Source organism: Marmota flaviventris, chromosome 16, assembly GCF_047511675.1.
Source record: "Marmota flaviventris isolate mMarFla1 chromosome 16, mMarFla1.hap1, whole genome shotgun sequence".
NCBI lineage: Eukaryota > Metazoa > Chordata > Mammalia > Rodentia > Sciuridae > Marmota > Marmota flaviventris.
The window spans coordinates 61185601-61199878 of NC_092513.1; the positions used below are offsets into that span (position 1 = coordinate 61185601).

The 14278-nt window shown below is 32.4% G+C and overlaps 1 protein-coding gene across 7 annotated transcripts in view; it reads right to left on the reverse strand.

The window, feature by feature from the left end:
- Positions 1 to 14278, reverse strand: part of Ankrd12 (ankyrin repeat domain 12) — a 118161-nt gene that overhangs the window by 102796 nt on the left and 1087 nt on the right. The window lies entirely within an intron of this gene.

A 14278-nucleotide genomic window follows, 5' to 3' on the forward strand; every position in this document is an offset into this window, starting at 1 on the left:
CTTACAGAATAAAGATAAAATTTTAAAGACTGAAGGAGAAAAATATCAGATTACATATAAAAGGAAACCAATTCAGATCTCAGCTGATTTCTCAACCCAGACCATCAAAGCTATGTGGTCCTGGAATAACATATACCAAGCTCTGAAAGAAAATGGATGCCAACCAAGAATCCTATATCCAGCAAAATTATGCTTCAGGTCTGAAGATGAAATAAAAACCCTCCAGATAAACAAAAACTCAAAGAATTCACAACCAGACAGCCTGTACTTCAGAATATTCACAACAAAATATTCCATGATGAGGAAATGGGGGAAAAAAAGTGAAAACCATCAAAGGGAGGAACTATACTGAAGGAATGGTCAGTCATAGGAAAAAACTAATTCAAATTAAAAACTAAAAATAAACCAAAATAACCAGGAACACAAACAATACCTCAAGAATAACCTTGAACATTAGTGGACTAAACTCATCAATCAAAAAAAACGCAGACTGGATTAAAAAACAAGACCCAACAATATGCTGTACCCAAAAGACTCAAGTCACAGGCAAAGATATCCACAGACTGAAGGTGAAAGGATGGGGGAAAAAAACATATCACTCACATGTATTGCATAAACAAGCAAGGGTTTCCATCCTCTAAAATAAATCAAATTATGTAAGCTATATATTTGTAATTATTCAATTGTAATACTACTTTAATACAATTTTAGCATATGAGGGGTTGTTTTGATAGCTCTCTTCCTGTTGATATTCTTTCTTGCTTTTTTTATCTTGATTAGACTTGCTAGATTTTTATCAACTTTTAGATGTATTTCTTTTCTACTCACATATTTCTGCTCCTACTCTTATTTTTTCCTTCCTACTACCTAATTTGAAAATAATCTGATTGTTATTATAGCTTCTTTCTGATACAAATACTTTTAAGTTATAAGTGTGCATCTGAGTACTATTTCATACCAGAGATTCTGATATTTTAAGCTGCTATTATCACTCAGTTCAAATCACTTTTTATTTACTTTTCTTGTGCTTTCTTCTTTTATCTGTAGAATATTTATAAGTGTGCCATTTAATTTTGAAGTAGTTGAGACCTGCGGGTGGAGTTCTGTATATCTTAAGGTGATTGATTTCTAATGTAATAAATCATGCAGAAAACATAGTCTGCACAATTTCAAATTTTTAATCTTTCTCAAAGCTTATTTTATGACAGAATATAGTCTATCCTTATTAATTTTCTATTTGTCATTTTTTGTATAGTTCTCTATAAATAATAGGTCAAAGTGTCTGATAGTAGTAGTAAGCCTTCTATATCATTACTCCTTCCAGCAAAGTGAGGGGGCTTAAAATCTCCAAATATTACGTGGATTTGTCTTTCTTGTTTTATTTTTATTTCATATATTTTGCAATTTTGTTGCTAGGTAGCTATACACTTAGCATTATTATACTTTCATACCCTATTATGGCTAAGAAATGTTCCCTTTTATCTCTGAAAATACTTTTTTTTTTTAGTTATAGGTGGACACAATATCTTTATTTTATTTTATTTTTTTAATGTGGTGCTGAGGATCCAAACCCAGTGCCTCACTCATGGTAGGCTAGCGCTCTACCTATGAACCACAACCCCAACCATGAAAATACTTTTTATTGAGATTTATTTTACATTAACAGCTCTACTTCAGATTTTTCATGCTTATTTTCCTTCTTCTGCCTTTAACCTACTAGTATGTTGATATTTAAAGTGTGACATATGTATAGAGCATATAGTTTGCTTTTTATACATGTTGAACATTTATACCTTTTAATTACTATATAGATCATTTATATTTAAATTAATTACTGATACTGTTGGGGAAAAAAAAGCACACCTGACATGAAGGTCAGTGGAAAATTGGGTAAAGGATATGTTTCATGATGTAATATTTTGGAAAACAGTTGAACAGTCCTGCTGTCAGACTCAAAGAAAAGATTGTTGGAACCCTTTTGCTGCAATTGTTCATTCTATCTTTATCATATAGTACACAGAAATAGATTTATTTTATTATTTAACACTTTTTATTTTAAAACAAAAATAATACATGCATTACACACACACACACACACACACACACACACAACACACTAGTACCAATGGCCATCTCTTAGGTATCCCATTATGGTTTTAATGTGAAATTCTCTACCAACACATAATGCTAGGTATTTTTTCATATATTAATTTGCCATTTGATTATCCTCTCCAATGAAATACCGGTGTATGTGTTTTGTTAATTTTTAATTGCATTATTTGCTGATGTTGACTTTTCCAGTCTTCATATATTTTATAAACAAGGGTGTGTACCGCCAAAATAAAGAAAAAAGAAACCAACTATGGAAAATCAGTATCAGAATCAATAAAATAAATCAAATTATGCTTTTGAAAACATAATACTATGTGACAGAAGGCATAAAAATATTTAAAAATTGGTAAATAGAAATATAATTTCCAATATATGTGTGATGACAATAAATACAACTAATCAAAAGATTAAAAGTCTCTGAGAGTGGATAAAGAGGATTTAGCCACATTTTTAAGACAGACTACAAAAGGACTCTAAAAATGATTGAAAATAAAAGAACAGAAACAAGATACACCAAGAAATATAAACTCAGGCTGGTACATGGGCCTTTTTTAAAACCCCATTCATGAGTAATTCAGTCTTCCTGGTCTGGGATTTTATTCAAGGAACCTAGTTTCAACTCTCTGCTATTGCTAGGCCAGTGGATTCTACCACTAAACTAAAGTTTACACACTAAGGAGCATCTGTTTATTTTCCCTATGGGACCTGGCTTCAATTTTTGTTTACTGCTATCACTTTGAGTTCCTTTTCATTTTAGGCACCAGGAGATTACTCTTTCTTGCATTCAAGCTCAGCTGTGAATTTTTATGTTTTCTTTCTAGCATTTTTTTATATTTGAAAAAGGGGTTTTCCCCTGTTCAGCACATGCACTTTAAATGCAATTGAATGCAAAACCCAAATTAATTTCATCATTTGTATTATGAAATGATAAAGTTCAACTCACAAGGCTATGAAAAGTAAATAAAATTATCTGAGTATAGTCATTGGTACATAATCCAAAATATTCAAATCTGCCTTCTAAATTACTACCAATTCCACACTCTACTTGAAGAAAGTAAAACAAAACTTTGAGCATGGAATGAGAGTTCCAGTTTCCACTGAGCTGCAGCAGTTTGGAGATAAAAATTGCTTTCTCCAAAATTTATCTGGGAAAAAAAAAAAAAAAGGCAACTATAAAATTACATTAACAGATTACAATGGCCTTCAAAAAACATACACTTAGAAACGTGGTTATTACTTTCTCTGTGATTTGATCTGGGAGCTTGAAGTACAAAATTCTATTCTGAGATCTACCACTGACTTTTTGGTTGACCTTCATCATTGAATTTTATATTCTACCTGAAGAAAGTAAAACAAAATTTTGAAGAAAGAATAAGCTACTAGTCATATACATTAGTATTTCCTTACTTAAAGACCAAACAACTTAACCTCAAATCTGAAAATGGGTTTTGAAAAAAATAATGCAAAGGGCCTTAAAATAAAGGGCCATGCTTCTGAGATATTAACAGGACTCCCTCTTCCCTTTAACCATTTAAGTCATTCAAGCAAAAATTCAGTCTATCAAAGGGGAATGGCTTTCTCTCTAACAGCTTCTCACAGTAGTAGTGATTAATTTTCACCACCACCTTTTCTGGCAACTATTCCATAACATTTCCTCCACAAGAATCTAATGATTGCATTCCAGACCAAGAAATTAGTAATACTAAAACAAACAAAAAACAGAATTTAACCAATAGCATGCAAAGAATGCATCAGGGATGACATTATAGCTCAGTGGTAGAGTATGCGCTTATTTAGTATTTGAAAGGCCCTGGATTTAAACCGCAACACCACCAAAACAAAGGCAAAGTAGAATCCTTAACAATAAACTGTCCTCCAGAATGTCCTTAAAACAATGTAGTGAAGAGTTCTTCAAGAACTTTAATGGTCTATCTTAAGGAGTCTATATATTTTTTTTTATTGAATGTGTACTACGTTTTACAATCAACAACAAAAAAAAAAATTCAAAAAATAAAATAGGCTCATTTCTGCTTAGTTTATTCTGAAGAGCTACAGTGTTCTGGGTAAAATCCAAGAAAAAAAATATATAAGATTGCAAGTGTGAATTTGCTTCAGGCAGATATAGAGGGCAAAAGAAAGAAATAAAAGGTAATTACATGTTTTCTAAACCCATTACCAGAATAAGGAAGGAAGCAAGAGATTCAGGACAGAAGCTTAATCCAGTAAAACACAGGCTTTTGGTTGGTGTTGCTAAATGTGATATGTGCCAGAAAATTGAGAACAGCAGATAATTCAGAAGACTATGAAAAATAAATTACCTAACAAATGGTTAATTTGGTTTAGCTCATGAGCACATTACCTTCAAATTTCCACAAAGGTAAGCCTAGAGTATAGAATTATATTTTGTCAGTCCAACTGCTTCAAATATAAACAATCAAAATCTACTAATCCTAGCCAAGTCTAAGGCAAACTATATTAGGAAAAATGAACAGAGCAGAAAAGAGCATTAGAGGACAGGTTCTAGTTTTAACATGAAATTTTGATAAACTGGGTTTTTAGTATTCTCATCTTTAAATGAGGTTCATTCCAGCTCTATCATTCTTTATATCCTCCTTTCCTTTCCTCAAATGCATCCTAATAAATAAATGTATTTTAATTCTTCTCAAAACTTCAATAAAAATAAACTGTGCCTTTAAATTATTTAACTACGGGAATTTCTTTTAGCTACTATTCATTCATGAGTTACTCTTTTATTTGACATTTACTAAGCATCTATATCCCATATAATAGAACTAGGATAAACAAGACATAATCCTAGCCTTAAGTTTTAAAGGGACAAAAAAAACATGAAATTCATTACCATATGAAAAAATAAGTGCTAGGGAAGTGTGATAAGGATACAAAGGAATGACCCAGTGTTGAGTATAGAGGGTAGGGGTGAGGAAAAGGAGACTACAGTAAAAGAGTCTTAAGGGTGACTGCAAGGCAGGTAGATATGAATGAGGCTAAGATAGGGAAGAATAAGCATGTGCACAGCTGTGACGCATGCCCACAGAATAAAGCAGGCCACACTGCAGGGAGATCAAAAAACGGAAGCACATTGACGTTAAAAAAAAAAAAAAATGAAGTTAAAGAAAGTAGGAAAAAAAACCTAATATTAACATTTTTTCACTCTGTAGTTTGACTAACAGTGACAAAAACTAATATAAGGCTTTAAAAAAAGACAGTAACATAATTCAAGCAGTGTTTAGAAAGGTGCCCTTGTTGAAACTCTGGAAGCTGAATTTAAGAGGAACTAGATGACAAAGAGACAACTTAAAAGTATAACCAGAATGTGAGACAGGGTAGAAAAGCAAACAAGAACAAAGAGGCTACAATGACTTAAACTTCTAGCTCCAGCAAGAGGTAAAAATACTTTGGAAATAATTTAAATAAACAATTAGTGTTTATCTGTTGCATTTTATCTTCTAATAGTAACAAACAATACCTCAAATGTTTAAAACACAAAATTCCCAAAAGATTAGTTTTTTAAAAAAGTTTTTTCACAGTATGAAACATCTGAGTATAAGGGATCCCATTCTAACACCACATTTAGAATTTAGAAATAACATAATTAGTATGTACAATCATCTTGTGTTTGTGTGTGAGTGACAGAGTGAGACATTATCCCTCCAGAAGTTAAGTGGGTATATAAAATACTCATCTGAAGTCCAAAGGGTTGGCACAGCCAACTTTTAAAGATCTAAGATTATGAAAGTGAGTTGCTCAGTTTATTGACATTCTGGTCTGAATGGTTCTAAATTGTTGCAACCTCCATAAACCAGTAGAGGGCTGCAATAGCTCAGAGAAAATGGTTAGTCAGTTTTGCTTGTATTTCTACCAATGGGAATTGAAAAAATTACCAATGCTGTAAGTAGAAATCTAACAGCCAGTACATTCACTTCACTGTCAACAGTGGAAAACCCTTACAGATTCAATTCCTGAAAAGCAAAAACACCCATAATTACAGATTCTGCCACCAAATCCTTTCTCTTCTTGCAAACAGGTAAACTATTCCAAAGTCAAGTAAAATCTAACAGAATAACTAGCAAAAAAAAATAAGTTAGCAATTCACAGCCTACTTGGAAACTCCTAGCTCCACAAGGCTGCTACTAATCTTCCTAAAACTCTTTTATTTTGTTAGGTTACTCTTGCATCTAGTTTATCAAATCAGTTTGGCAGGTAGTATAATATAGAAGTCTTAATTTTCCTTTCAATAAATTTCAAGGTAGATTTCTATCTCATGGTACACAATCTTTTCAACTCCTACTTAGATGCTCTTAACTGTTATACACAATGCATATCAGGGTTAACATGGAAAAGGTCAGATTTCATTGAATAAGTCACACTTGAGGTGAACTTTGAAGAAAGATCCACACAGGCCTAAAGGAAGGGAAAAGTCACTGTTGGGAAGGCTAGTGAAAAGAAAAACAGGACTTCACATGGGGGAATTCAGTATATGGGAGCTTCCTTTAAATTTGTAATGTTTAATTCTTAAATTCTTTATGCTATTTTTGTATCTTTAAATTACCAAAAATATTACAAAATTTTTAAAAATTTAAGTATTTTAATTTTACCTCCTCTTCCACCTCTCCCAAAAGTCAAGCTATTACAGCCAGTCTTCAACATTTCATAACAATTATGAATAAACCTAATAACATTCTAAGCACTTTTTATAGCTTAATCCCAAATAGTACCCTACCTCACTCTTACAGCTTTCTTTTAAAATCATAGACACATACTTTAGCCTTAAGTGAATGGAAATAACTCTTAATTGCAGGGATGACAAGTAGTTGCAATGGTAGCACATAAAGTAAAATAGATTAGTATCATTTTTAAAAAAAGAGTTTACAATAATCACTGCTTCTGCAACGTAAGTCTGTGATCTACAAAACTTCTTTACTTCTGCTCAAACTCTTTATGCAATCATGTAGAACTGTAATTAATAACCTACAGGAAACCAATTTCTAATTCACATACAATGCCACTTCTATCCTGACCCAACTATATTGTGGTTTTTAACACTACTTCAATTACAGTTTAAAATTGTCACTTCCAGGACCTCATACCAGGATTGAACTGTTTAGGTGTTACTTTAGTCCTGATCTACTACCTCACTTTTTCTCTTTCCTACACACTTTCCAACATAAACCTAGCTCCCTCCTATACTAAGCATAAGAATCTAGGACTACTGTATATTTCAGGGCATTAAAAGGAAAACACTCTACAGTGGTTTAAGATAGTTTTATGTGTCATGGTAGCTCTTCTAGCCAGAATAATTAAGAATTATAAGCTGTTTCCTGCCAAAGTATGCTGACAAGAGAAATAAGGTAATGAGGGACTGGAGCAGAGTAAGTTCACTACAACCTAATAACTGTAACAAAGTAATATGAAGGGCTGGGGCATTAGCTCAGTGGCAAAGCACCTGCGCACTGGGTTCCATCCTTAGCACCACATAAAAATGAAACAAAATAAAGGCATTCTGTCCATCTACAACTATAAAAAATTAACAAAAACAAAGTAATATGAAAGGTTGGTTCTTTGATAACTCCAACTCCCAATGGGAAAAAATAAGTGCATATTTGGCTTCATTTTTTAAATAAAATATTTCCTGACATATAACCATATAAATGTTTTTGAAGGAATAAAAAAGAAAATCTCACTAGTGGTACAAATATTTAAAAGCTTTGTTTGTTAAAGGAAATATAGTATAAAAATGCCTAAAAAAGAAATTTGGAACTATTAAGAATATAAGAGTTATATAAATTTCCAAGTCAGTGATTCTTAGCCTTTTTTGGCAACCTATTATCTTATTTGTTATTTTTAGATTATGCATGACAGTAGAATGTATTTTGATATATTATACATATTTGGAGTATAACTTATTCCAATTAGGATCCCATTCTTGTGGTTGTGCATGATATGGAATTTCACTGTGGTTACTTAGAGACCTATTTTACAGCCTAAATTCCAAAGATTTTATCCTGTTCATTAAAAAACCTACAACACTCACAGAAACTCTTCCTAATTACAGATCCTTGTTTTAAGTAATTTATCTCCTCCTGCTAGACTTAAAGCTTCCCATAAGAGGAGACTATCTTCTTTAGATACAAGCTTAGCATGAAGCCCAAAACCTTACAACGTAAGAACCTTGCCAATGATCCTTCCTTCCATTTGAATGCCATGTAGTTTCTAGATTATCAAATGTAGAGTATTTGTAATTATACCTCTATCAGTCAATTAGCACTTCATAATGAGTATGACTCAAGTGTGAGACTCCATGCTTTTCTTTGTGCTCAAAGGACTCTCACTGTTTTTGGCTAACAGAAGTGTATACAAAAGCTATAGGCAACAGAAACTCTTGGACCAGGGACGTGAATGAAATAATAAAAGAGCTTAAAAAGATATCACTCCAATTAGATAGGAGTCAGTAGAAACCCAGCTACCTCTGGAATTTGCGAAGGAGTAGTGCTGCTTTAAGAGTTATGATGCAAAAGATAAATGGTAAATGAGGAAAAATATTTGTAACATACAAGATACAGACGACACTCTCTAATATACGAAGGTTGTACATTAAGAGGTTGAAAAATTCGGACTGGGGATGTGGCTCAAGCAGTAGCGCGCTCGCCTGGCATGCGTGCGGCCCGGGTTCGATCCTCAGCACCACATACAAAGATGTTGTGTACGCCGAAAACTAAAAAAATATTTAAAAAAATTCTCTCTCTCTCTCTTTAAAAAAAGAAAAAAAAGAAAAATTGTTGACCTTTTCATTAGAGTTTAATTATAACAAAAGGATACAGATTATTTCCCTACATACTAGCTAATGATTAAAATTCCTATAGCTAGAGTCAAATATCTTTCACAACTTAAGATAAAAGCTTTCAAATACATCAGTAGTAATAGGATTTATATTTAATAATACAAATATAAGTTTTTTTTTTTTTTTTAGGTGTTTCACTGGGTGTTTGCAAAGCAAGAGAACACTAACATACCTGAAAGAGGAGGAGCCATGGGGGGGAGGATGAGTAAGCCAATTTGATGCCAATTATTCTTATTTACTTTCAATAAAAGAAGGACAAAAAAATTGGTAAAGAGGTATTTTTTCAACTGTAGCTCAAACAGAATACTCTTCTTCAGTCTAGCAATGTTTTTACAAATTCTGGAAAATAGGAATAATTTCTGAAGGCTGAGTGACAACCACCAGATAATCACCTCAACTATAAATGTATGAATGAATTGAGCTGATCATAATCAAGAAAACATTTCTCAAATAGATTGACATTTTTGTAACACTCCTAAATTCCAAGTTAATTCTCAATAGTATCTAGAGTTGGAGATACTCCAATGACAACTAGTTCAAGTGTTTTCATAACCAGACACGTAAAATACTTACTCTTGTCATAAATGAAAATAACAGTATCTACTATACAGCTCATAAAAGTTCTTCTCCTAATAATCAAGAAATTTCTAAATAGAATTAAAATCTGCTCTGCTCATGCTTCCCGTACATGAGTGAATTTCAAAGAAGTTGATCACTCCAGATAATTTTAACCTAGATTCAATCCATAGCTTAATATCATCAGATTAGCTGACAAACTGTTTTGCCTATCTCAGAGTGTAAAATTCAAAAGATATCAGATATAAAAAGTACTCTGTAAAATACAAAGCACTATAATTTTTAAACGGGGGGAAAGAGGGAGAAAGGGAGAGGGAGAGAGAGAGAATGAATATGAATATTTTTTATAGATGGACACAACACAATGCCTTTATTTTTAAGTGGTGCTGAGAATCGAACCCGCGTCCCACCCATCGCTAAGCGTGAGCTCTACCGCTGAGCCACAATCCCAGCCCAAACACTATAATTTTTAAGGTACTCTTATTTTGAGTCAATACAGCTATTTCTAGGCAGAAGAATGCAATACATGGTTCTTGTTCTATTACAGAAATCAGAATGCTGACGATGTCCTACATAGGAGGTAAGATGATATAAAATCTGAGGAGTTATGTAGTACACTTGTAACTCTTTCACTAAGTAGGGTAGTTAGAAAAATGTATGTATACCTAATATTTGTGATACTTCCTCCATTATGGCCCACATAAAAACTGATAATAAAGATATTATGTCCAATTACAACTAAAAAGAATAAATATTTTTTAAAAAACTGATAACCAGAAATGTAACTATTACATATTTTGAATAAATATTAGTGCAGTAAACAGATATTATGGAATTGGCCAAAAACGATTCCATTTTTAAATTTTTAAAAAACAAAGGGTAACTTCCATCCTAAGATTTGCAGCTTCATAAATTATTTAATTTACTTATATAAATCTGGAAGCATATCTGCATTTAAACTAATTTTCTAATGATATGAATTAAAATTTAAATTTGCTAGAATTTTTTTGGGAGGATCTTATTAATCAGAAATCCCAGTCTAAATGTTATTTCTAACTTGGATAAGCTCAAATTTTCTATTGCTGGATCTATTCCTTTACAAAAGTGCTAAATTAATTTGGTTAGTTATCTTTTTTCCTTCTGTGATTATAATTAATGTCTCATTAGAATGACATCAATATTAAGGTGGATTTTGTTAGGCAACCTTCTTGTAACATTCACAACTGTAGCCTTTTTGTAGCAGAGAAGAATAGCGTGCTTCTTACAACATAAAAAACCATAACTACACAGCAACAACTACATGACCATCTCATAAAAAGACTTGTTGACCTATTTTCTATGATTTTTCCATTCTTTCTTGACCACGAGTAGAAGGTAGAATAGATAGCCTCCAAGCATTTTTCATGAAGACTTAAATTTAAAAGTCTTCAAAACCAGTTAACTGCTCTTTATTAGAGGGAGAGCACCAAAAAATGGTTAAGAAAGGGGACAATGAACTCTGTTACTTAGTTGGTAAACATCTAACATCACCATAACTATTTACAGTTCAGTTTCCTCTACCATATGTTAAAATAATAACAGTATGTTTTATAAAGTTAAAAATCATATATAACACTGCACTTACAATACTCATATATTCTAAGTACTCATCAAATGTTATCTATGATTATCACTGTCTTTAAGGTTACAAATTTTCAAGGTTACAAATACTTTGGTAATCTATGTAATACTATATTACTGATATGTTGACTTCCAGTATTTTATCAATTTAAAGAGGAAGAGTTTAAATTTAACACAAAAGTCATGGGCTGTGGTTGTGGCTCAGTAGCAGAGCACTTGCCTACTAAGCATGTGTGAGGCACTGGGTTCAAGTCTCAGCACCACATATAAATAAGTAAAATAAAGATCCACTGACAACTATAAAAAAAAATTTAACACCAAAGGCAAACACAACAAAAACTCATTAAGTATTTCTACATATATTTCAGCTTTACCATATGACCTTAATATGAACTATTTAAAATTGAGTTTATAAAGGAAATTATTTGCATCTCTGCCACATATGCGGACTAAGATACTTTCGTTATTATTTTGAAAAAGATACTGTAAAAGAAACAGCTTATGCATGCATGAGAGTATACAGGAATGTTTTCAAATACTATGTGAAGAAATGTTATATTCTCTAGGGGAACACAGGTTTTAACAACTGCAATATTTAAAATGTTCATAAGCAGCTTTACTAAGATTAGAACTAAGTGGAGATCAGAAAAATGTTCCTACAGGGAATTACAATTTGAAACACAGCAAGTGCAGAAAACAACAGAGCTAAGACTAAGCAAAAACTTAAGGATCTAAACACTTGACACTTGTCACACTTTAAGAATTCCATTTTTCTTAAAAAAAAAAAAAAGTAGTGTCCCCTTTTATCTGTATGAAATTTATAGCATAAAATGTGTTTTATATACACTACTCTCATTTATTCTGTCCAACACTGTTATAACTTAATATATTTTTTATAGATTAAGAAGGCAAGACTCTGAAAGTTAATGTGATTTGTCAAAAACCCCTGTTAGAAAGTGACAAATCACGAATTTAAACACAGGTCATCTTCTCACATTTCAATATTCTTTCCATGACTTCATAAAACTTTTTTTTTTTTTAAGGTACCAGGAATTGAGCCCAGGGGCATTTTACCACTGAGCCATGTCCCCAGACATTTTTATTTTTTGTTTTGAGACAGTCTTGTTAAATTGATGAGGCTGGCTTTGAATCTGGAATCCTTCTGCCTCAGCCTCCCAAGCATTACAGGCCTGTGCATAAAGTTACTTCTGAAAGAGAGAAATAAGCATCTCACAGGAAAACAAAAACAAACAAACAAAAAAAACCTCTAGGCAAAACCACACACTGTTTAAACTAGCTGCAGACTGTTTTACAGGGTTAAAAATTACCTGACTTTAGACTAGCTGTAAGTGATTTTACCTTGCCAGCCTATATTTTCTCATCTGTAAAATGAGTGACATGTATTAGAAAATTGAGGTCTGTTCCAGATCCAAGGATAAATCTCCAGGACTCTACCATTTACAAAGCAAAGGCATTTTACAAACACAAGCTGTTAGCAACAAATTACAAGTCAAATAGTAGTGTCAACAGTTTCTCAAGCAACATATGGAGATATGTTCAAGGTTATGAGATAGATGTTTACTACCATATTCTTAAATTTATATACATAAAGCAGTCTAACCTCTATTCTCCTTTTAAAACGACTAAAATGGGGGATGGAGTTATTGCTCAGTGGTAGAATGCTTGCCTAGCATGCAGGAGGCACTGGGTTCAATCCCCAGCACCATATAAACAAACTAAATAAATAAAATAAAAGTATTGTGTCCATCTACAATTTAAAAAAAAAAAAAAACAAGACTGCAATGTTCTTAGAACATTAAAAAATGTTTTAAATTTTAACTACTGATCAGCTAATATCAAGAAACTGAAAAAAATTACAATTATTCTTAATACTTTTGAGAATAAAAATCTCTTTCCCTAGGAAGTGTTTCCAAATATACCAACTGACTACAATTTCTCCACTCTATTTAAAAAGCAAATCAGTCACATTTTCCAAAAACTTCTAAAAGGAAAAAAGTTAATACTAGAATTTGGATAAACATCTTCCTTCTATATTCATACTGATTGGAGACTTGTCTCCAAATTATTTTCTCGGTTATTAAAGAAAGTAATACCAGACACAGCAAGACATATTTTCAGCTACTGGGTTCTTTCCTTGTCCTAATATTTGTTTTCTTTACTCTTCATGGAATAAACATCCAGAAATTTTCATTTGTCCAGCTCTGCTTAGTTCATAAAACGATTCTAACTACAAATTCTAAATGACTATAGAAACCATAAGCCATTAATACTAAATACAACCGATTTTCAGTGCAAATTTTCCTTCCACTTAACACAGTAGGTGTTCCTTCATTTTAACAACTTTCCTGTCTCTAAAATAGAACACATACCCTGAATAGTTAAGCTTAACCCGAGTCAAGCTATCTGAAGAGCTTTAGAAATTTAGTGCTTATATAAATTATAAAAGATTCTTAAGTAGTAAAACCTTTTTTTCCATATCTATAATCACCAGGAGAAATATTTATAGATTTTTGCTTTTAACCCCAATTAAGGACTATTCTCCACAAGATTAGTTAATATAACGTCTTCATCTTACATAGTCGACACTATCTCATTTTGCTTTTAAGCCACTTGGCACCAATAAAGCACATGTTCTGCCAATTCTGAGCTAATCTCCAGGAAAGCCTTTGTATAAGGATTGAAGAAATTGAAACAGATCAGTGCCCAAAATTTTTAACTACCTACCTGGGCATAAGAACAGTTACTTTAGTCAAAAATAGCCATTTTACTATGTCGCCTTCCTTTATTAATAAAATGGACTGTTAATTATAAAGAATTCATAACTGAGAACACGGGTTCACTTCAATTTCAGGATTAAAAATAATCTCAAAGCGTTACAGATCACTAGATCTGTACATTTCACCCAACTTCGAGGTTTACCCACGAGTGTCCAGTGGAAATCACAATGCCAACAAATACACTGCTTGAAACGTTTCCTAGTTTCAACTAGTGCAATGTCGTTCATTTCCCATGCCGAACAGTTTCTTACTGTGATTATTAAAACAGCTGTCAGCTGAGCCTCAGTAACCTCTTTGTACAACCGTTTGTTCA